Here is a 23,519-nt window from a genome sequence, read left to right on the forward strand (position 1 = left end):
ATATTTATAGCAGTTACAGAGGCGCTTGAATCTATATTTTATTGATACGTATTTACGTGCCCACAGAAATCTTATTGCACAGTAGTTGAGAGAACTTTATTTAGATTTAGTATTTTGAAGTCATCTTTTAGTGCTTCTTTATTATCCATGAAGTGTGAGATTCAATATTTCAAGTAGGACTGTCACCAAACAGCCGGAGGTTTTTAAAAGATTTTTATTTTACATAAAGATAAATGTTGAAGCCACATTTTTCAGAGGCACCATCTGTTCCATGTTGACCTTAATTTTCTGGATGAGTGCTTTTCTTCAAACATTTTAAGTCTTGTCTACATTTCATTTGGTTGGGAATGTTTAGGTTATTTGTTGAACAGGAAATCAGATATTCAGAATACAAACACGCCATTACATTGCAAATTATTCCCTTTGTATAATTTAGCAAACTGTGTCGTAAATACTCTGCAGACTTGCTGGGGTAGCTCCACGTCTCTGGCATCTGGCAGGTCGATCCTGTGTGGAGCTGGATTTCTTTTGAGTGTCACCATCATTCCTTGCACTGGACAGTGAGTCTGAGAACACCGAGTGAGAACTGTGGAATAACTTTTAAATGGGTAGTTTCTGGGAACAAGGGTAGGGTAAGGATTTGTCGGTTGGCTTCACAGCCTTGGAAGGATTTTCTGTTCAGCAAACAACAATACCTAATCCCACTAAAAAGGGGTTGCTAAAATAGCTGAATGACTACATATACATCGTTCCCATGGGGCAGTACCCCCTTTTCTTCCTTCAAATTCGTTTTGCTTCCTTGTCTTCAGCTGAAATAGGCTTACAGACTATTTTTGCCTCCAGCCTCGTTCTGTGGTTTGTCTGAACTCCTGTGGCTGTTTGTTACTATGACACTTCCCTGGGCTTTCAGGGCCCTGCTTTTCTGTGTTCTCCTTCTGCCCTGGATCAGCTTTGCAGGCTGCATACCTTGCCCCATCCAAAGCTCGTCCCTTGTCATAAAAGCTCCTTGGCACTGCCTGTCACTGTCATTCCAGGGACTGCAGCCCAGGCCCACGTAACTAAATGTTAGGTGTTCTCTATTGATAGCTGGTCGATCTGGGCTACTACTGGCCTGCAGCAGCAAATGTTTTAGTGACACAATGTACTCCTGGCAGAGACAGTAACATCTTTGTGGCTTTGAATTGGAAGTGGGACTGTAATCCTGCTGTTAAGTTTTTGTTTTTCTTGTTTGTTTGAGTTTTGTTTGTTTGATTGTTTGTTTGGTAATTTAGTAGCTCCTTTTGCCCCTGCAAAGTTTGTAGCCTAATGCAGAAGGGATACTGAGACTTTTTTTTTACCTTCGGTGTATGGATTGGGAAATAAAACTTATGATGCTGTAGAAAAAGTGATACAATTTAAATTTCTGTGTGTGCTTCAAGAAATTCCCAGAGAGGAAAGCTGCAAGGACTGTACTCTTTTAAATTCACCAGCTGGTTTCTTTACAGCTCTACTATATAAATGCTTAGTAAAGCCCATTTCAATGAGATGCCAAGATGTGGGGGAAAGGAGCTGAACCAACAACAAAATATCTGTTTAAACCAAGATTGATCTGTTTCTGAATACTGAAGCACAGAGTCTGTCTAACCAGGCTGCCTGGTTTTGGAAATACCTATTGCTACACCAATTTTTGAGGGAAGTGATGGATAGGGAGGTGGGAGGAGGAGTGGCCACTGGACCTGTGGCTGATGCTAGTGGCTGTTTGCTATCCAGAAAACCACATAGTGCTCTGCTGCTGGATATTTAGAAGGTTTTTCAATGTTTACATGGTATGTATTGTGGCCAAGGCCCCATGGAGCAAAGGCAGCATGTGGCCAGGGCAGAGGAGGCAGTGGGTCAGGTCACCTGCTCTTCCTCCTCCTCACCCTGTCCAGGGCACCAGCAGTCTCTGCTGGGAAGTGGGGATGTTGATATCTTGCTTTAACTCCCGGTTCTTTTTCTAATCTGTGCTATAAAATAATTAAATCTAGAGTTGTTAAGTTTTGTCTCTCCTGGTTATCTCTAGCATCTAGATTTATATCTCTGGATGCAAGCACAGGAGTGATTAATACTGGAGGAAACAAAGTCTGCTCTCCCTCTACCATGGAAATAAATATTTTTCTGCTTTCTGAAAAAGCACTGAGTCTTGCAAATGGAAAATGAGAGCGATTTAGGTTGTTTTGATCTTGTTTTGAGGCAGCGATTTATAAAATAAGGCAAATTGCACAGCTGTAAATGGGTTAAGAGTAACTTACCATGACGAACTACAGCGTTCTGCACCTGTGAGATGGTCCCTTATAAAAGGCAAGATATCTGGCTTAACTGCCAGAAGGTCAGCTCATAATTATTACTGTAATTAATCTCACATGATCTTTTTTTAATCTACCCAGCAGTGGCATAAGGAACTGTTGAAGAACCTCATTAAAGCATGACTCTTCAGCAGAGCTCGGAGCTGTTCCTGAGCTCTCCCAGGGGTGGATGGATGGTTGAGAGCTCAGAAATAGCACGCTGGGCTGACAGTAGCATTTAGGACCTCAAATACCACTCTAGGATAGCTTGAAACAGTGGAACTATCAAAAAGTTGGGCAGTGCATTTGATGTGAAATTCTTGGGCGATACAGTGGCATCCCAGCATGCTAACTGCCCTGGCAGCAACCCCCACTTCATGGGGGATCCCATTCAAGAGTCAGGAACAAAATATGAACATTCCAAGACAAAGCCTGAATTTGCAGCTGTTGGAGATCATGGCAGCAGCGAGGTAAGTGAATGAGCAGCAGCTGTGTCATTTTCATAACACATCTACATTAAAAACAGTATTTCTTTCTTTCCAGCAGAAAAATGTTTAGTTTTACAAGATAAAGGTACAGTTGCTTCCATGCATCTGACTTTCTACAATTGGTTAAGAAAACACCTAACTTTGGTAGCATGGTAGAATAAATTGCTTGGTGCATGTTCATGTTTCTGTGGATAGTTCCATAGCATGAAGTTTGTGAGGGTTTGAAATAAATCTTTTGAGCCAAAACAACTAACCCTTATGTGATTTAAGAAAGGCAAATACTGCCTTTGCTTTGGTCATATCTCCACCACATGAGTATGTGGGATGACCAAAACTACTCTGACCTTCTGGGTGGCAAGTTAAATATGAAGTCCCTGTAAAAATATTTGGAAGACTACAACTTTGTTTCTTAAGTTGAAAAGAGAGGGTTGAAAGCTGAGTGCTTATCCCTGGGAACGTCTGAACCACCACCACATGATTTTAGATGTAAAAAAAAGTATTGTGGATCTTGGGGGTGAGGGGGCAATATGCCTTTCACTGGCATGCAGGATCGGGTACTACAAGCAACCTCCTCCACTAAAACCTTCAAACACTGCATCACCATCCCCAAAATCTGTGCTCACTTTTTGTTGTTAGTACTTTTATGTTTGTTTTGTAGTGAAATCCAATGCCCTGGTGCCTGTTCAGTTTTTGAGGGAGGCTGCTGTGCAGTCTGTCTCATGTGGTGAAACTCTGATGCTGAAAAATCTAGCAGAAAACTAGCAGGTTGAATGGGAAAGCAAAACCGATGCTGCTTGTTAGGGTGAAACAAGGTGATTTTTGTCTATTGCTTGAATTTTGTGTATATGACTGGGCTAACCCCAACATAAACATCAGGAAGATGAACTGACAGGCAAGTGGGCAGCTAAAGGTTGTCAGTGAGGGGTTCACAGGGAGGTTGTTAAGGTCTATAGAGAAGGCAAACATAAGCTAATGTTTTTTGATTCTTCTGGTCTGCAGCAAGAAAAGAAATCTTCACCTCAGCTGATCCAGTCATAGCTCTGACACTTGCTTGCAGCACCCTTGGTGACAAAATGAACCCTCTGACCATAACTTGCCAAACAGTGCTGGCTGCCCAGGTCTCACCTGTCTGCTATTAAAGCCCTGCCTCAGCAGGTGCTCTGGTCTCTCTTGAGGGGCTGTAGCTGCTCTCCTCACTGGGTTGGGGCAGCACAGGTGTCCTGGGGCTCCCACTGCTCAAAAACAAAGCTTCAAAATGGTTGCTTGATGTTTGAAAGAGGGTGACCAAAGAAACAGCAAGGTTGGTCTCCTGGGCTTCTGAGAACTGTTTTTATGTTCTCTTTTCACAGCGAAGAATTAAAATTGCTACTTCGTATCCATAGTTTTTATAAAGCATGCTCCTCTGTAAGGAAATTGCCACAAACCCACATGTTTAAAAGCCAAACATCATTTTTCTCTATTAGAGCATGCTATTATCCCATGTAATCTCTGAATTATAACTAATGAATATAGCTGCACCTAATTATTGAGGTGCTACAGGTGAGAAGCAGTTTTTAATGAGACTTTTGTTTGATAGAAATAAGTGAATTCTTTAAATGGCATGTACTTTCATCCAGAATTATTTACCAGGAGCTAGGTACTGTAGTGACATAGGTTGTGTTTGTATAAAGCAAAATGTAATGTGTGGTAACTTGGCTGACTGCTCAGGAGTGAAGACTGCTGTTTGAGAAGAGGCTTTCAGTGTTTTACTAGGATCCCCAAATGTAAGAAACTTGCAGTGCAGACAGTAGTGCAGTGATATTGTTGCTTTGGTAGCAGTAATGTGGCAAAAAAGCCACTGCTTGGAGGCTGGGTATCTGGGAGAGACGCACTGTGTCGATCTAGTGCATCAGAAACCCCTAGAACAGAGTACAGGTACAGTTTATGTGCAGCACCAAATGCTGTTAATTCACTGCACAAGTGATTCTGATCTAAAGCAGGCTGGTCCTGCTGTGCCATAAATAATTTTTTTCCCTCCCCTAGCTGGCATTAGTGCTTGGGATACTTTAACCAAAATCTGAGAGAGAAAAGGATGTCCCTTTTGCTGGTCACAGTGAGACTGAGACTGAAGAGCGATATATTCTCACTATAAAATTGGTGTCACAACTTGGAGCCAAATTTAGTCCTAAACATCATTTATGGGTTCATCCAAATGCAAACAAATAGTTTTCCCACTATTATGGAAATAACTTGTTTACTTGCCATCTGGTTATTACACATTATTTTCTTTTTTTTCCCCCTCCAAGATAAAATGAAGATCTTTTTATTAGCAACTACAGTAAAACGTGACTGATTTATTTCTGAGAGTTGCTGTTTGCCAAGTACTTTGCTGCAGCACAAGTACTGTTTGTTATGACATTGTACTGAGTCACTTGTTGATGCTATTTGAGGGAGAAAATTTAGTTAAAGAAACTGGAACAGGATGTTCATTTTATTTCAGTACTTGTAATCCTGAGTCATCTCAGATAGCTGATGAAATACAGCACCTCACATTTTAGACAAGGCTTCTCTTAACATAATTTGGGGATGCTGTAATTTGATAGAGGGTGGAAAAACACACAGAGCTGATTTTATGCAGAGGGATTTATTTTAGTTGTCACTCTCTATTGAAGCACTCTTAAACTTTGCACATCTGTGGCACTTTACTGTGTCTTTAAATATTTTGTACTTAGAGTGAAACAAGAGCTGATGTGTAGATAGCACACAGCTGTGCAGGTACTGGGGTTTCGAGGACTGTCTCGAGTATGTGTGTTCTGACTGTGGAGACAAATTAGGTTGATTCTTGGTTGATTGTGTTGGCTGCCTCCTGGTTTGCTTCCACTGCAAAAATAAGAAGTCCAGAGGCATTTGGTTGTGTGCATGGGAAGTGAGGCACCAGTGGGATAGTTATTTCTCATGTCAGAGGTTGAAATTAAATATTAAGTGAAATTTTGGATATAATTTTATGCAAGCCTGTTCATCTGTTCTAGGCATCTATTAGAGTAGTATGGACCAGTTTATTCCTGTATGAATTTGTTAATGATTGTAAGATTCTGAAGTTGAGCATATTTCCTCTTAGGAGCACAGAGGCCTTTCAGAATAATTTGCATATATCTCTTCAGCTTCACTTTGGGGTAGCAGGCAGCAAATCTTTAAAACACAGTGTATTTATGGGCAGAAAATAAAGAGTATTGACTCTGTTTAAAGCTGTGGGAAGAATTTATGTTGGAATAATTAACAGATTTGGAATTTGCCCTGTGAATATTGTGTTTATTGTGAATAAATGCAATACTGCTTTAAGTGAGGGACACTGCCATAGGGTGAACATTGGTCAGAGGATATAAGGGTCTAGTTTCACTTTTAATTTGGATATATGAGTGTTCAGAGGTTGCAGAAGCCCTGAAGATAAGGGGCTAATGTGTATGTTCAAACACTGATAGCCAGATAGCTGTGGAGCTGACAAAGGATTGTTGGTCATAACAGCCAAGGATTGTTGGTAATAACACACTGTGAGAAAGAACAGGATGTGGCTAGAGAAGAGAGACGTGGAGGTAGGGCAGTGCTTTTCCTGGGACAAACATTCTTTTTCTGGCTTCTGGAGATAAACACAACACAGTCCAGCACAAGTGCAGGAACAAGTTCAAGAAGTGGGCGTGGACTGTAGGAGGGATGAAGACCACCAGAGACCCCCAAAGCCCTCTGACTTGTTACCTAGAAAAATAAACTGTGTATGACAACTAATTTGCACAGAAAGTAAGAAACTAATCTCCAGGGCAGGAAAAGCCTATCTATGAAAAGGTACCCTGGGACTCTGGACACCCTATCAGCTGGATCGATGCTGGAGCCAGTGCTGGTGATCTCTATTTCTCTCTTTCTTCCTTTCTTTCTCTCTCCTCCTCTTTAATTAATCTCTCTCTTTCTCTTTCCCTTTCACCCTATCCCTTTACCCAAAGCCTACTGCTGTGTGCTTATATAGGAGGTCAGGGACTATTGTACCAGTTTCCATGCTGAGTGTGTAATTTACTAAAAAAACTTTGTAAACTTTTGCAGACCCTCTGACTTCTGTTGTTCCTTTTGGTCACCAGCACCTGCGAATCTGGGGTGCTCCCTTCCCCCGAGGGTGGGACATTGCAGTAGTGCAGTTAATGTTCTTGGAACCAAGGTGACAATCTGGCTGCGAAAGCAAAATGATACCCCTCATCTCCTGCAGCTGTTGCTTTTCTCTTGGGACTCTGCAGATCCAGGATAGCCAGGTTTGATCTGGCACTGATATGGCAGTGTGTCTGTCCAAAGGCTTCTCCTTTCGTTCCTTCACCTCCTGACATTCCCAGGAGGTCTGTGTGACCAGGCAGCTGAGAAAGCTCCTTCATCCTTTAATAGGAAAGTACAATGAATACAGGTAATGTAGGTAAAACTGTACATTTCAGTTATCTGCAGTCAAGAAGTGAAATACATTCATCCCTTCTGGCACTCTCGCTAATTTATATTTAAAGCAATATGAATTTCATGAGCATTTTAAAAAATCATATTTTAAATTCAATCTGCTGTCAAGTCATCTGATGTTTTGTGTAAAGTCATTTCCCATAAACAGGTTATTGAATATCAAAAGACTTGTCTCATACATGATTTTTGTAAAGAAACAATATTATAATAAAGATGAGAATCTGACCCTCATGTGAGTTGGTGAGCACTTTCTGGATCACTGCAGTTCTTTGGTGCTTGCTTTATCCCAGTCAAGGTGGTGATCTGGACAAGGAACATTCGAGAAACAGTCAACAATAATAATACTATTTTTTAGGCTACAGTAGGTTATTCTGCAATTATAATATATAACGATATATACTCTGATATATAATACATAAATATATATATTTATATATATTACTACTGATACATAATATATAAAGAAAGAAATCAGTGTAATTTTTTCCAAATATAAAAGAGAGGCTAGGAAAAAATGGATTAAAATACCTCAAATCTGACAGACCTTTTCAGTTCTAGAGCTCATGCAGAGTAATGGACTGGGTAATATAATAAATATGTTGTAAAGCTAAGACATGTTTGTTCAAAACTGTTGAAGAAATAACTGCTATATTTTCTTGGCATGAGGTTCTTACCTGTGCTTGGAGATTGCTGTCATTTGGCAGATGCTGCACTATGTAAAACTGAGCATCAAAGCTGGTATGAAGCTGAATCTTTTGCAAAAGGAAATAAATTGGCCTCTGGATGCCACCAATTTCTCTTCCAAGTGCTGACTAATATACCTGGGGTGTAAGTATATAAAATACACAAGTAAGCTGCTTGAGGTCTCTCAAAGATTTGATAGATCATAGTAGATCAGGCCAGCAAGGTTGAAACAGCTTTTTATTTAATAATTTATTTATTCATTTATTTGAACAATCTCTGTTGTGAAGGAGTGTTTCTCCATCTGTCTTTGAAAACTGCCAGAAAAAGTAGTTTCCAAATTTTGCATCCCTTGTATTGTACCTTATTGTGATTCATCAGTGTAACATAAACACTGAAATAGTCTCTCTTATATTAAAGGTCATTAGAGGCAACTGGACATTGTGCTGACTAGAACTGGATTGTACTTCTGGCTTTCTTCAGGAAACTGCCTCCTAATTGATACAGGTTTGAAGCAGTTTTACACCTTAATAAAATTCAAACTTAAACTTTGAAATCTAAGCTCCCAAATTTTCCCAAGTCAATGTTTTTTTCCCCAAGTGCTGACTGTCCTGGAAGGATTTGTGTGTTATTTCAATCAGGAAAGGAAGTTCCACCTAATTGCTAAGCATCAGAATGCCCTAAAAAGTAGAATTTCTGAGTTTGAGGTAACTGAGTTGAAGCCATTGAAGCACTTATGAAATGGCACCATCACATCCCCTCTCTGGTTGCCAGCACCAAAAGAAGCAAACAGCACCTTGTCTTTGCCCTCTGCACCGTGCATTTTATTGTTTTTGGACAAATTCTCATCTGGTTGGTATTGCCTGTTTCTTTATCTTCAGAGGAATTGATGTAACTTAATGTGTGTATTTGAGAAATGGATTCATGACGAAGAACGGGAGGTGCTGTTCAAATCCTGAGTGTTCATGTGGTAGCTCTTTCCCCTGTGTTCCTCTTATGAATAAGATGAAATTAATCCCTGAGGGTCATAGATATCTGGACCTAATCTGAAAATGCTGACACCATTGCCTTGATTTGATTATTGGAAAAGAATTCAGAGCAGGTAGGAAGTGGAGCATGGGCCAGGCATAATGGGGAAAATGGGAATAAAACCAGCTTTCCCCAGCAGGTACAGAGCTTTAAAGGAGTAGAAGTGTAATGTGTGCTGGTAATGCTGAAGCCTGCAAGTTAAAATTGTTATAATATGAAGCAAATCCACAATACCCACAGCAGGAAGCTCAGTGCATTGCAGGGGAATTAATATACCATTTCTGTGGTCAAAACGTGGGGCACGCTGAATAGCAGCTAAATTGTCTGGGAAGAGCCTAGCCAGAAACCCTGTATTCCTTTGGAGCTCTTGTTCTGAGGGTGTTTGACATCTCCTTTCCCACACCAGGGAAAAACAAAAGAAAAGCTTCCCAGCTTCTGTGCCCTGGGCAGGGCTGATATCTGTCTTGGTCACGCCAGCCCTGTGCTTCGAGAGGCTGCTGTGTCGTCAGGTCACTGAGGTGCCTCCTCTGAAGAGACCATGAGCTGAGGGCAGGGAGTGGTGCTCAGAGGTGAGGAAGAAATAGCATTCTTTGGTCACTGGCAGGCATGGTGCCAACTCTCTGCCATGTTCAGCACTCATAGCTGTGACTGGTATTCAAAGAAGTCACCGCGGATGTCGCCATCTAGGACAGGTATCTGTAGCTCTCTGCTGCACACAGAGGACAGATGACATGGGAGAAAATTTTATATAATGTAGTATTTCTGATGATAGCAATGTCTCGGTGCCTGCTATGAGGTGTGCAGGAAAGGCTCAGTGGTGTGGTGGTGCTAGGGGTGTCTGTAACAAGGGATGGGTATCCCTTCCCTGCAGGGTCAGTAGGGTAGGGGGTAAGCTGAGAGTTTCCTGTGCAGTAAGAATAAATTAAATTGGATAAGGTGTTGTCTTTGAGTTCTTGAAATAAATGGAAAGGAGGGAGAAAGTTAATTTCAAGTAGAGGAAGTTCTCTGTGGCCAGGGCTCTTTGTGACAAGGAATCCAGTAATGCCTGAGCCAGAGGTGAGGAGGCACAGGACCTCCTCTGCAAAGCACAGTTGTTCACAAAGCAGCAACAGCACACCTCGGGCAGCCCGGGGGCCTCCAGGCTTACCCACTGTACTGGGATGGGTGCATGTGTGGGAGGGCAGAAGATACAGTCGGGTCAGGTGCACCCTGGCATGTGCCAAACAGTGCTGCTTTTTTGAGGCCCATTATAATGTAGGATGCTGGGAGCACAATGATCAGTATCATGAAGCACTGCTGGATTGCTGTGCCGGGTTTCTGGCCCCAAACCAATGGCTCTGTCGTGTCGATAGGTGGTGCAAGTTTGCTACGGTTTCTGGAAATCTGGAGCAGTTTTTCCAGGATTGCAGCATGCCTGTTAGTCTAGTGGGATCGGAGAAGGGAAAGCAGAACACTGCCAGCTGTAAGGAAAGGCTGAACCTTAAATATAACCCCTCTAAGTAGCCTGGCCAGTACTAAAACAGTGTGTTCATCACTTCCAGAGGCACTCAGGGCTGTGCCTGGGAGGTGACATTTAGACAGGCCTTGCCTGTGAACCCCCAAGGGTAATGACCATGTCAGTGAGAGCCCCGGGTTTGCTGCCAGTGGCTCCCCAGCCTCGCTCAAGCCCAGCTACTGCAGCTGGAGGGGAGAGCCTGCTCGCTCAAAAGGAGCTCCTGGAGAACAAAGGCTGCACGGGGAGGACAGCAAAGCAATTAGACTGTTAGTCTTTATATTCTGCATGCCATTAAGTGGTTATGATGGAAAGTGAAAACCTTGCTGATGCTGAGCAGAAGTGACAAAGCCCCTGGTGTCAGCTAAAGCAGCTATGGCTGCTAAAAATAAAGGAAAAAGAGGATTTAAACCAAAGCTGGGTGTCTAACAAGTCCTTGCACGCTGAATGTGCAATTGCATACTTTGCCAATCAGAGGGTAAACATGTCCTGTAAGGTTTGCAAATGGTTGTGTTGCAGGTCTAGGAAATCTGGTATAAATCAGAGAGGCAGAGTTAGTGGTGTGCAGGAGCATGAAGCCATCAAGACTTCCACTGCCAGAGGAAATCTGTCCTAGTGTTTCCAGTGTTTAACTTTGGGGTTGTGGAGTCGAAATTTATTACATGGAAATATTTGGCTCAGCTTATTGTTCCAAAAGGATCCCTATGGATAGCTGTTCACAGGTCCACCCAACAGTAGGAAAAAATAATGCTCAGGCCCCTCAGTGCTTAATGTAAGGAGACTATGAAGTTGAGGAGAGAGAAATGTAAGTGGTGCAGTCTAGCTGCAGGAATATTTTCCAAAAGGGTTTGTTTCCATGTCCTGTAGCTGGCAGTCACCCTGTCACAGCTGTCCAGGGAATGATGATTTCTCTTTGCTGTGGGTTTCTAGGTTTTTGACTGTGTCTGTTTCACATTGAAACAAAAAAAAAATTCTTTTGGACTGTTTTCATCAAAAATGGAAACATCTGGCTTGGGTGTAAAAATAGCTAGGCGTGTTCTCAGCACACTGCACATTTTGCTTCTGCTTCTCCTGATGTGCAAGAGCAGTAGGTGCAACTACTAGGAGACTCAGGTACTCTTCAGTCACTGTGGCGCTGATCTGCAAAACTCATGGGACGTGTGTGTGCCTCCCTACCTGCTTTCCCAAGTAGTTTAAATTGAAAGCAGTATATCTGCTAGCAGAAAGGTTTTCTGGAAGAGCAGTATGCTTCAGGAAAATGTTGTTTGGTTAAAAATGTCTCCAACAGCAAGAACACTCCTGGTGATAGAAGCAGTGGAGATAACGGGGTTTAGAGAGCCTTTCTACTACGTTGTTGCTTTGCTATGTTTGTGAATTAATCAAGGCCTTTCCCAGATAGGATGGAAGAGCAAAGTTAAGGCAGACCATGCTCTGGTATCTCTGTCATTCATGCTCTCCCTCCTCTTCCCAGCTGCCCTTCCCTGCACAGCAGTTTTGAATGGTATGACAGCTTTCTCCTGCTGCTATTGAAGTCAAGCTGCAGGAAAAAGTGGTGGTGATCTCCAGTCGCTGTAGGCCAGGAGGAGACCTTGCTGTTGTCCCCAGCTCCTCTGCTGGCTGGGCAGGTCCTGCTCTGGCCCACCACATGACCTGCCTCACCAAGCAGGATGGGTCACTTCAATTAATAGTGTGTGATTCTCTGGTTGCTGAATCCAGGTATGATGGCATTCTCCAGTGAAACACGGAGTGCATCTGAGATGGGTGGGCAAAAACGCTGCATTAAGATCTCTTGCTAATAATCCTTGATTAATGCAGTTATACTGTTCTTGTTAAAGGCTGTTGCTGGACAGGATTAAGGAATAAAGACCTATGAGAAGCAGGATTGGTTGTGAGATATCTCCCTGTATCTTTTAATCTCTCATGTGCTACAGCGTGATGTTTTCAAGTCTTCCTTTTGAAATGGCAGATAGAAACATATTGCTGCTGTCTAGAACCTTTAATCTTCAAATGGAAATAAGATTTCCTTGCAGAAGTAGGCTGCTTTTTCAGATGCTTTCAGAAATGCTGATGTTGTGCCTTGGTTGATCTGGCTAATTAAAAATGAGATCCTGTCAATCAAAACTATTACTTTAATAGTAATGGCAAAAATGCAAAGTGCAGCTCTAGTAAATCAGAGTTAAACAGAAATGTGCCTCATTTCCTCTGTCTGATTCACTCAGGAAGAACTGAGTTTTTTTATTGTGAGTTTTGAAATTCACAGACCTTTCTGTTACAAATTTTACCCTTTTAATTCCTGTTGTCTGCTTAGATGACCAATGAGTGTTTATTCAAAACACTTTATGACTTGCCCAAAGTTTGGGAAAGGTATTGTGAGGTATTGCCTCGAGGTTTCTGCTGGGCTGAGTCCAGCTGTGTTTGAGGCACCTCCTCCTCCTCCTCCTCCTCCACCTTGTACCGACTGCATCCTATCCCCTTGGGAACACCTTGCTTTAGCAGACACTACATTTTGCTCCATGTAAAAATGGGCAGACTGAACCCATACCTGCAGGCTTTCTACCCTGATGTCAGTCCCTGAGTTGTACCATTCCCCAGAGTCTGTTTGCTGTTCTAAATATTCAGAAAACTGACCCTGATGCTGAATCCTTCCCTGGAGAGGCCGATCTCACAGGCTATGACTGGCTGAGAAGGCACCTATCGTAGGCTCCTTGGTTAAGCATGTACAGATAGAGAAGTATTTTTACTGCCTCACACCCTTTGTAGTGTATTTAGCTTTTTAAAACCTATTTCTCCACCAAATAGATGAGATGTTTCAGTGAAGATATTTTGAGTACACAGTTTGACTTAGAAGTGCACACATGAAATGCTTATAAAGAAACCAGATTGTCAAGGTTTGAAGGTTATAAGTATGCAACATTAGGGTGGTGTCAGATCTGTCCCTGCCTAGCAAGCCTGTTTTCAACCAAGACACAAACCAAAGCACATCTGCCTTTATATATTGAATTTCTCAAATGTCGGTACACAGGCTCTAGGTTCCTTAATGATTAATTAGACTCAAAATGGCAAATATGACCACCTAGCAGCAAAAGCTGGTTATATGCAAATAGTGAATTAACTCAACCTAAGTTGACACAAAAGACTGAAAAGCAGTTCAAGGATTTTAAAATATATGTCTTATCCACCCCCCTCCGCCCACCAAATGCAAAGAACTTGACCTTCCTCAAAACAGCCTTTTTATAAAGAGACTCTGACTTCCCCTTCTTTTCCTCTATTTGCTAACCCCCACTACCTCTCTTTGTCACTTAAACTTTCCAATGCCAAAGTCCCCCTGCTTCTGTCTGACCCAAGTTCCTTCCCCTGCTGACTCCTGTTATCTCTGACTGCCGTTCCTGGCCCTCCCATCATTTTGAAATAATGCTCTTTTGTTCTGCCTTCCTGCACATTCTTGCACCCCACAGTCCAATAGCACTTCCCTTGTTCTTCAGCTGCTGCCTCATCCCTTCTTTCCATTCTTGCCTTAGGCATTTCTCCTGTCTACCTGCAGCCCCACCGAACTGTGAGCTAAAAATCCTCACCTGGGAAGATGTAACTGGGGCAAATTAACAGCAGACCTGAATGTATCAGGACAGGCTACCGCAGGCTCAATACCTTTTCCCAAGTGTTGTAAAAGTCAGTCTTCCCTACGACTTGAACTGTTCTCCAGATTTAATTTGACACTAGCATGGTGGCACCACTTTCCTTCATGAGGTCCTGCTTCAGCCCATCTCCTTGCAGGAGCCCTGGAAGTTAGCAGGGATCTGTGACAAAGAAGAGGTGACATAGATCCTGTGCATATTTACAGCAGAGCCTCTTGCCTTCCCAAGGTGGAGGCCTCAAAGAAAAGTATCTTCTAGGATATTCCAGTGCTCTTACACCCCTAATTACATTCTCATGACTAAATCATAAGCTGCCTTTTGCTCAGGTCTGCTTATAACATCTTCCTCTTTTCTGCTTCTGACGCGTGGGTTTTCCCTTTAATGTAGCAGCTGTTCCGTTCCTGCCTGAGAGATGGGGTTGAAATACCTTCAGACAAGCAGAGAATCTTTCAAATTCCTTTTGAAATACACCTGGAAATTGCAAATTCTGCTCTCAGATGCAAAGCTCAAGTGCCTGCCACCCAAGGGGAGAAACCAGGCACATGCTTCCTGCACAAACAGGCAAATGGCACAGATAGGAAACACAGCCTCTATGTTTAAGGACTTCTGCACTTCAAAATATCACTCCTGTTCTCTTGCAAAGGAGTCTTATGATGAGCAGTATTTTCCTTAGTGCTCAACCTTCCAGTCTTGCAATCAGACTGTTTTCATTAAATAAAATTTGCCTGAAAGCACGAGAGTGTTCATCAGGGTGGTGCAACTGGCCTAAAAAAAAAAAAAAAAGATATATAACCCCTCCTTTTTAAAGCTCTTTGGCTTTAGAGGTCATGACTTCTTTGGAAGAAAACAGGATGATGATATTGGTGTGCTATTGGCAACTGTTCTCAGCTGGCCCCATGTTTAAAGTGACGTGAAAGAATGTTTTCCCCTGAATTTGCTTCTTTGGGATATATCTCAGGGTGAAAGGATCATTTTGAAAAGTCTTTTTGTTTTGTACGACTTTTACATTTGAAACATTGGTTTTTCTTAGACTGAAAGCCATGGATTTTTAGCCAAGCTGTTTTGGACATGGTTGTTTGACATATGCACATTTAAAAGAGTGCACCTCAGTTAAAGTGCACTACCTGTGAAGGTGGAAGCAGCCTCACGTCTTTCTGGTCACGGTCACCTGTGTGTTGAAGTACTTTTTCCTTTGCATGATGTGAGCACACAAGGGAATAAATTAAAACACCGAGCATCCTTTGTGCTCTGTTGGGTCCTCTCCCTTCAAGACCTGATTTTTTGATAGTGAGAAAAGAGAATGTGTCCAAAAAAATAAACCTATATAAAACAGCTCTAAGCTAGGATGAAAAGTGCATAGAATAAGCACCTTTTATTTCCCACAGGGTCTGCAGCAAAGCTGGGAATGATCTGCCTTATCTTTCTAAGGAAAAAACCCCAAGATTTACTTTTTAAAAAAATTCTAGAGTGTTTAAAAAGTTTTCAACTGAGTTACAAAACAAATCATACACTAGTTACCTTTATCATCTATTTAATGAAAACTGAAGCAAATCTGTGGACAAAGAAAAAGGCTGAGGTCTAGCAGAAATCTAGCAATAAATTCGAGAGCTCAAAAACCTTGAGAACTGTGTATTTGGATCATGGTTTCATCCAGTGACAAAAAATTATTCCAAGTCACCTTCTCAACCCTTTGTTGTATGTGATACATTTGTCATTCTACTGCATATTGTGAATTCACCTGGCTCAGATCTATGCACATATAAACATTATGATGAGAAGGAATTACTGCTGCCACCAGTGGATGTGCCTGGCTGGCTGCCAGGGAGTTCACTGATTGCTGGGGAGATGCCAGCATTTATGAAAAACGAGTACTCTTTCAAATCACAAAATTGTTTTTGATTGAGGGTGAATTATGAATAGCCGCTGTGTCTGCGATGGCCAAATAAGTTTACTCTGAAATCAGTGCTCAGTGCTCTGATTGGCAAACAATTGACAGCTATTGAGGTTTTTGGGCCTAATTTTCTGGTGTGCAGAGAGCTGCCAGTTGGGACTTGGCTTGCACAAGGGGAGTCAGGTCCCCAAGACCCTTTGCTGGTGAGTAGCAGCCCTGCCAGGCTGCTCCTCTCTGTGCTGCCTGACGGCCTCTCCTGAGCTGGCTCCTGCTGCTAATGAGAAGTGGAAAAAACCCTTTTGTCTGGAGGATGTCTGGAAATAGTCTGTATTTCCTTTAGTTGGTCCTGACACCTTCTCCCCTTTAGCACTGCCTTGGTTTGACTGCTTTGGTGTGATCCTGCCTTGGTTTGGCTGCTTTACTGTGGTTTCTTTAGTTTGGTTGGGCTCGCTTTGCCCTCCTGTGGCTGACAGCAGATATTCAAGAGGTCTGTGTGGTGGCTGCTCTGCATGGACTGATCCCTGACATCAGGCTGGAGTTGCCCATGAGCCCGTTCCTTCTGCCCGAAGCAACTCCTTGGTGATGGTGCTCAGTATGTAGAACTTGCTTTTAAGGGTAAACACAAACATCTTGTCCTACCACTACCTATATTAGCTTTGCTTATATTGTTCTGAACATCTCTGACTGGAGTAGCTAATAGATATAATTGGTTTAGGATTTATTTATTCACCTTGAAATACAACCAAGTTTTCACGAAAGAAGCCCACGTTTTCTGAACCCAAATAATTATAACCTCAGACAAGAGAATTCACAGTAGCAAAAGCTTCCTTGGTAAGAAATGAAGCATTCAAAGCCACTTCTCAAAACATGTATAATTCTACCCCAAATTAAGGTTAATGTTGTTAGTCTCCTGCCAAAGTGTTGCATCTTCAGCTCTTCAGACACCTGTTGATGTTGATTCCATTGTTGGTTTGTTTTCAGCTGCTGATTTGTTTTCAGAAGGCAATAAGAGTGGGTTGTTTTTTACTGTCTCTGCGTTGTTGCCTTCTCAGATGCCGCAGGGGTGAGCTGTGTCAGCAGTGTGCAGGATGGCTCCAGCAGATGCATGGAAATGCACCACCTTGCATGGCTCCCGCACTGGTGGCACGTGGCTTTCTCCATCTGTCCCACCAAGGCATGGGGACACCATCTCCTAGTCACTCTGATTAAGCAGCTGGGACTGCAGGGTGATGTTTGACTTTATGCTGAGAAGCTGGAGGTGTTGCATGTGAGAGTGGGAAACAGCTTCCAAATTTGTAGCTGCTGCACGTCGGGGTGACTTACTCACTGGAAGGGAATTTTTTTTCATTTTGGGATTTTTAATGTGAAGATAAGAAAAATCTCATGCTTTAATAGTGATGAGGGGGCAATTACTGAAATGAGGGATACTGTTGATGGTTTGCACTTGACCCAAGAGGGCTCAGCAGGTGCTGCTTGGCTATGTTTCCAGTTTCAGCATGGTTCAAGGACATTTGGATTTCTAGGTGGGAAAAGGAGAGGACAGCATAAACACACACAAGTTAAAGCTTTCTTAGAGAAATGTGTCTTTAAGATATTATATATGGACTAGTAATTAACTTGTATTTCATTTAAAATAGCTGAAATCTATGGAGCTTATGTCAGGTAAGGGTTCTTTTTCTCTGGCATGGGTGTAGTTCCCTATAAATCTCTTAACTGTTTGCAAGGTTTATGAAGAGGAAAGAGGGAAGGTAAAGGAGAGCAAACTTGGTACTGTATGAATTGCAGCCCTCTAAAATAAATCACTTGAGATAAATGCAATAGACTAAAGAAAGCCAACTGATAATCCAAGGTAAACCAGTCATTAAAACAAATAGGAGCTCTTCTTTCTCTGCTGTGGGAACACTGCTACCCTGGGTAGACTTTGTTTGATACCATGTGCTTGTTCCTCTGCCTATGGTGCCAGCCAAGGGTGACTGTCCCATGCAGAAACCTGCCTTGTGGAGATACCTGAAGTTAGGGGACAATGATCCCAACACATATACTCCATAGTGTAACAGATTAAGATTTTTAGTGGGTCCTTTTCCCTTATTTCTAACTTTAATTAATGTTCCAAGCATATGCTATTGGCCGTGCATCCTCCTCTAAATTCCTGAGATATATTCTCACAGTTTGTTGAGGATGAATTCTGTAAAAAGCTGGGAATTTCTGTTTGAAGCATACCCCAAATCATGTGTTTGATGCACTTCGCATAAAATACACAGAGTTTGGGAGTAAAATTGATTTTTCTTGTTCTATTATAAGTGTAGGTAATCTTGTCCCTCTTACAGATACAGCATACGTGTTCTATTGCTAAGCTCCAAAAACCCCACAATTATTTCTTTCAGAGTGAACAGTGGCAACATCTATTTGATGCTAGAACTATGTTCCTTTTTTGCACCTCTGTTTATTAAAGAGGGTGTTGAGGATTCTACACCAGACTTTTGCAACCAAGAGTCCAGGTGCAGTAACAGGTGCATTCAAATGGTGAAAAAACGGTTCCTTGGCTGTGGCAATAATGATTCCACATAGCTTAACTGAAGATGGGTGCTGTGCATTGCAGCCATGAAATTTCCAAAGCAGGACTGGGATCCGAGTGTGATTACGATGTGAGTCAGAATGTAATTATGAATGCAGGAGGGGATGTGGGAGTGCAAACTGTGTTTGATATGGTAAAATCTTCGGTGTGCTGTAGTTCTCAGCCTGAAGTTCTGCACCCATTGAAGATTTCCGAAGTTAGAGCTTTGGAGTTGCTTTAATGTGAAATATTTATTTTTGCATTACAAAGAAAATAATGGCCTAGGAAAAAAAAAATCTAGGGAAAGTGTTCACAAAACACCAGGATTAGGACTGTGAAAAATTGCATAGAAAAGTGCTTTCAGGTCCACACTTTAGAGCCAAAGTGGCACAAGTTCTCAGATGTGACAAGCAATCACCGTCTTCTCTTAGATGCTACAGGAGCTGCTGAGTGCTAAGTGTGTGTTTGAAAATGAGGCCACTGATTTAGGCTTCTGTGTAGGGACTTAATGGCCTGATCTGAGGCATCCACTTCAGAAAGTTTTGACTGGATTCACACAAATTCCTCAAGTCAGAGTATATAATTTTGTATTTCCTGGGGCCAGTCAGAGACTTAACTCCAGTTCTGCATTTCCTATGCTGAGATTGTTTATAGCCTTGGGAGGGAGGGAGATATTTTAAGCAGTGCTGTTCGGAGGACTGGTCAACCTCATAAAACTGACTGGGTGTTTCTGTTCCTGCAAGCAGAGGGGAGCAAAACACTGAGTGGATGCTTGATGTGACTTGGGGAGGGCTGACTCAGCAACATCCTCACTCTCACCCTTGCCAGGGAACAGGAGGCTCAGTGGGTCTAGTCCCACCACCTCGTCCAGCTACAGGTATGTCATTCCTGGTAGGAATTTGCCCAACTTGTTCTTACCAGCATCTTACCAGATAATGGTGACTCCTCAGCTTCCCCAGGCAATCTCACTAGTGCTTTGTGGTGGCTTCTGTTAAAGAGCATCCACCCCTTCTGATGTTCACTCTAACTCTTGTTACTGACATCTTAAGTCATTATTTTCCCCCCTTCCTTTAGGGATATAATACTTAGATGATTCCTTCCTAGTTTTGGAAAGTCCTCCGTGTATGTGACAGCAAGTTATGTTTTCATTCAATCTTCTCCTCTGTGTGCAGGGTGGTTGAAAGAATTATGACAAATACATCATGTCATGTTTTCTATTCTTTTGACACTCTTGTCTCTCTCCAGTTGGCCTGTAGCTTTGTAAATGTAGTATTTCAGCCAAGGTCTAAGGACTGCTGCGTTTGCTGTTATTGTTACTCCATAGGGATTTCTTACAGATACTGCATTTTAAGTCTTTTTGTAGTATGATAACTTTGACACATTAATTTCATGATTCCTTACAAGCATTCCAGAAGCTTTGGTGAGCCACTGCCTTGCCCTTCCCTGTTTCATGCACATGCTTACCTTTACTAGGTGTAGGCCACTGCGTTTTTCTTCACTAGATGACAAACTGGGTTATGTTTTTAAAACTGTTTGCTCTTCTGCTTTGTCAAAATCATGTTTGTTCTATCTCTGTCTTCAAACTTCCTTAAAGCTTTTGTCATCTGAAGAATTAGTAAGCATGTTCTTTTCCATCATCCAGATTATTTATGAAAGTGTTCAAGTCACCCAAGACAGATCATCATGGAAAATATCTTTTCAATTTGACAGTGAACCACTGATACTGCTCTCTGAGGACAAAGTTTCTTCTGCACTGTAGGTCACGTATCCTTCTTTTTTTAATGATTATATCTGCAAAGAAAGCCTTGCTGAAGGCAAAATATATATCATTGCTCCTTTTTTAAAAAGAAGGGAAGCATGAAATGATCATGGATCCTCACGCAAGTTTTGTCCAGTCCTACCATCTGATACCATTAAACCAGGGACAAACTTGATGGATAGAACAAGGTGGAAGAAACAGGCACAAGGGATTTTTCTTTCCACATTTATTTTCCTCGGAGTTCTACGGGATTTGAACAACCTAAGCTTAGACAGAAGAATACATGCTCATCTTCGCCAGTGCATAGGTGAGACTATTTCTCTTGGTTCCTTAGGTGTAATCCTGTACTGCATCCTGACTAGGCTGTCTGTACACAACTCCTAGGCACGGACGTGCTGCCTGGACATGCTCTTGGCGTTGTCCTGCCAGCCTTGACCTACTAAACAAGGGCTGGACCTTGGGAGCTCAGAGCCACACCAGCAGCTTTAATTGCTTTCAACCAGGATTTGAAGCACAGCCAGAAAATGCACCAGCTCTGAAAGCTGCTGTCTCAGCAGGGCTGTATTGACAGGAGGTTTAATGAGGGGAATGTGGATGGACAGACGCTGGAGAGTTGTTCTTAGACTTTTTGTGTGGGTTTAGCCCTTTTAGTCCCCACCATGGTAAGGTGGGCTTCTGCCCTGCCAGCCTGCAGCCTGAGCAAGACAGGGAGGGCTGAGGAAGAGATCTGGAGCAGGAGGCAGCCAGGTGATCCACCCTGGCCCTTCTTTGGGGTCACACCAGCCTGCAGGGCAGCTGTTGTTAGAGAGAGCTTTGGCAATGGGAGCAAGCAGCCTGGTGGTGTGGAGGTATTGTCCCAAATAAGTTCTTTCACCCAGTGTGCAAGAGGCCAATCTGCACACAGAGTGGAGGTATTTGATTTATTTACAGTTCTGGGCAGAAAGGGGTGCTGGATGGTAAATCCACAAAGCCAGTATGATGACTACCAAAACTTTTCCCTGTTTATACATTTTAGCAAGCAAAAGCATCAGTGTTCATTGGCTACAAGTTACCTGGTTCTCTTATTAATTAGTATTCTATTTTCCATTGGTTAATGATCCTTTCTCTTCTTGTGCTAATTAATCCTCATGCTTGGTCTTTCTTTTCTTTTGGGTTGGTGCTTTCTTGGGTCAGTGGTCTGTGAGTTGGTGGTCACCATCTCCCCTGCCAGAATTACCTGTTACCCAGCTGGATCTGACTCAGCACAGTTGCTGAGCTGGCTTTATCAGTTTCTTCCCTATCTTGGCAGTTCTGCCAAATGTCCCGGTGGCCTGTGAATTCTGCGTTCTTTGTGTCTGCTATCAGTGGGCATCCTCCTTCCCAAGCTTTGTTAACCTCCCCCCTAGGTCCGAGATCACTGGAACATGTGGAGCCCCTGAACCTTAACGAGGCAATTCTGCCCACAAGTAATTTGTCTGACACCTGGACATCGCTTAGATCTCGCTTGCCTGTTTGTTGTCTGTTTCACGGATTAAACCTCCCCTCCTGTTGATTAGCCTTGAGAGGATACAAAGACCAAATGTCAGAGAACACCCTTTCCTAAGAAAACTGCCGCGTTCGGGCCCCACGGCTGCAAAACGGCTGCGCCAGGGCTTCGTGCGGGTGGACGTGCAATAAATACTCTAAAAAAGGGGCACATGCACCGGACATACCGTAGTTTTAAGCACAAGATCTGTGTGAGGAAAATATGAGCGCCTACTGACTCATGCTAAATTCTGTAGGTCCAGAAAAATTGCTGTCCTGGGGCGTTGGCAGCCTGAGCTGTCCCGAGGGCGCAGTGACCTGCCCTTAGTGGGGTGAAACGTGGGTTTTCCCAAAGCATTTCCAACCCGTGTTCCCTGTCGGATAAGCGACCTTGAAGATCAGTAACGGCAGAGGAAGGGGAAATCCTGTGAACCGAGCCCCACCTATATGCAGAAAAGAAAATGCGTCTGTGCGTCCTTGGATTTTGCCTGTGCTATGCAGCATCCCACATAAATTAGCGGTGAATCATAACACAATGACGAATTCCAGTCCCTGTGACTACCTCTCTTCCCTTCCTTATCTGCTGGCTGCCGCCTTGCTTCGTGCTAAGCAGGTCACCAGACCATAATAGTTCAGCGGTTCTTGCACAGATGACTTGAAAGTACGGGCTGGGGAAGGGGAAAAAAAAAGTGCTACTAAATATTAAAAGCATGTCATAACTCTAGTGCTGTAATAAGAAGATATTTCATACCATAAATGTTAGTCGCTGCTAATGGGAATCATCACATATAAATAACATTCCCATCTGGTTAAATATTTTCCATTGGAAGGTAATTCCCAACTACACACTTTTTTCCTGAAGCAGACATTGTCTCCTGCTTTGGCCTGATGCTTTGCCATGCGGGCATGTGGTCATTGATAGTACAGAGTGAGGCATCTTAAGCATTTAGTACCATATTCTTATCTTAATTGATATTCAGAACCCTCTGACTCGTGGGGAGGGGAGGAGAAGGCAGAGTTATGAATTAAAAGCACCTGTGTTTATGAGGCATACAAAGAAAGTTGATTTCTAGTAGCTTCATCTTGCAAGGTATGATATAAGCTAAGCTGGATAAAATGCTAGTTTTCTTCTCCCGAGGCACTTGAGTCACCTTTGTGTTATCAGAGGGCAGATTTTCAGTTGAATTGAAGTGCAATAGTGGAACCAGCAATAATAATAATTCTTACTTTTGTATTGTTTCAGTAAGTGGTGCTAAGAACCTGTTCCTTGGTTCCCTCTCCTGTGCTTTCAGGGTGACTTAGATGGATCTGACATTCACAGCTTTGTTAATCACCAGAAACCCAGGTAAAAATAAGTGGATACTTTAAGTGCTGTAAGATTTTCTACCGACACTCGATAGCACCCTGGATGTTTTTCTTAGCTCTTGTACTGTCTGTGCATTGTAGTAGTTTCATCTTTGCAGCATAAATGTGTCTGAAGCCACATTGAGATGGAGCAGGAAATGGGGTGGATGTTTGAAGGTGCAACAATGGGTTTTGTTATGTTTGGCAATTTAATTTCAACCCATTTTATTTGGCTTATTGTGAGTAGTAAATACAGTCCTTGAAAGTGCAGTATTTCAAGTTATGCAGAAAGAAGGAGCATTATGGACTTCAGTGCATCATACCACTCTTTTTCAGGGAAGGACAAATGACATGTACATCTTGTTTGTTTACTCTTAATTGT

The 23,519-nt window shown here is 42.5% G+C and overlaps 1 long non-coding RNA gene across 1 annotated transcript; it reads right to left on the reverse strand.

Annotated features, from left to right (window-relative positions):
- Positions 1 to 5,395: 5,395 nt before the first annotated feature.
- Positions 5,396 to 21,896, reverse strand: LOC135417002 (uncharacterized). Its single transcript, XR_010431855.1, has 3 exons — positions 7,927 to 21,896; positions 7,479 to 7,555; positions 5,396 to 7,180 (listed from the first exon to the last, which is right to left on the reverse strand). It is a non-coding gene; the product is annotated as an uncharacterized LOC135417002 (long non-coding RNA).
- Positions 21,897 to 23,519: the final 1,623 nt, after the last annotated feature.

The sequence above is a fragment of the Pseudopipra pipra genome, chromosome 7 (genome assembly GCF_036250125.1).
Source record: "Pseudopipra pipra isolate bDixPip1 chromosome 7, bDixPip1.hap1, whole genome shotgun sequence".
Classification (NCBI taxonomy): Eukaryota; Metazoa; Chordata; class Aves; order Passeriformes; family Pipridae; genus Pseudopipra; species Pseudopipra pipra.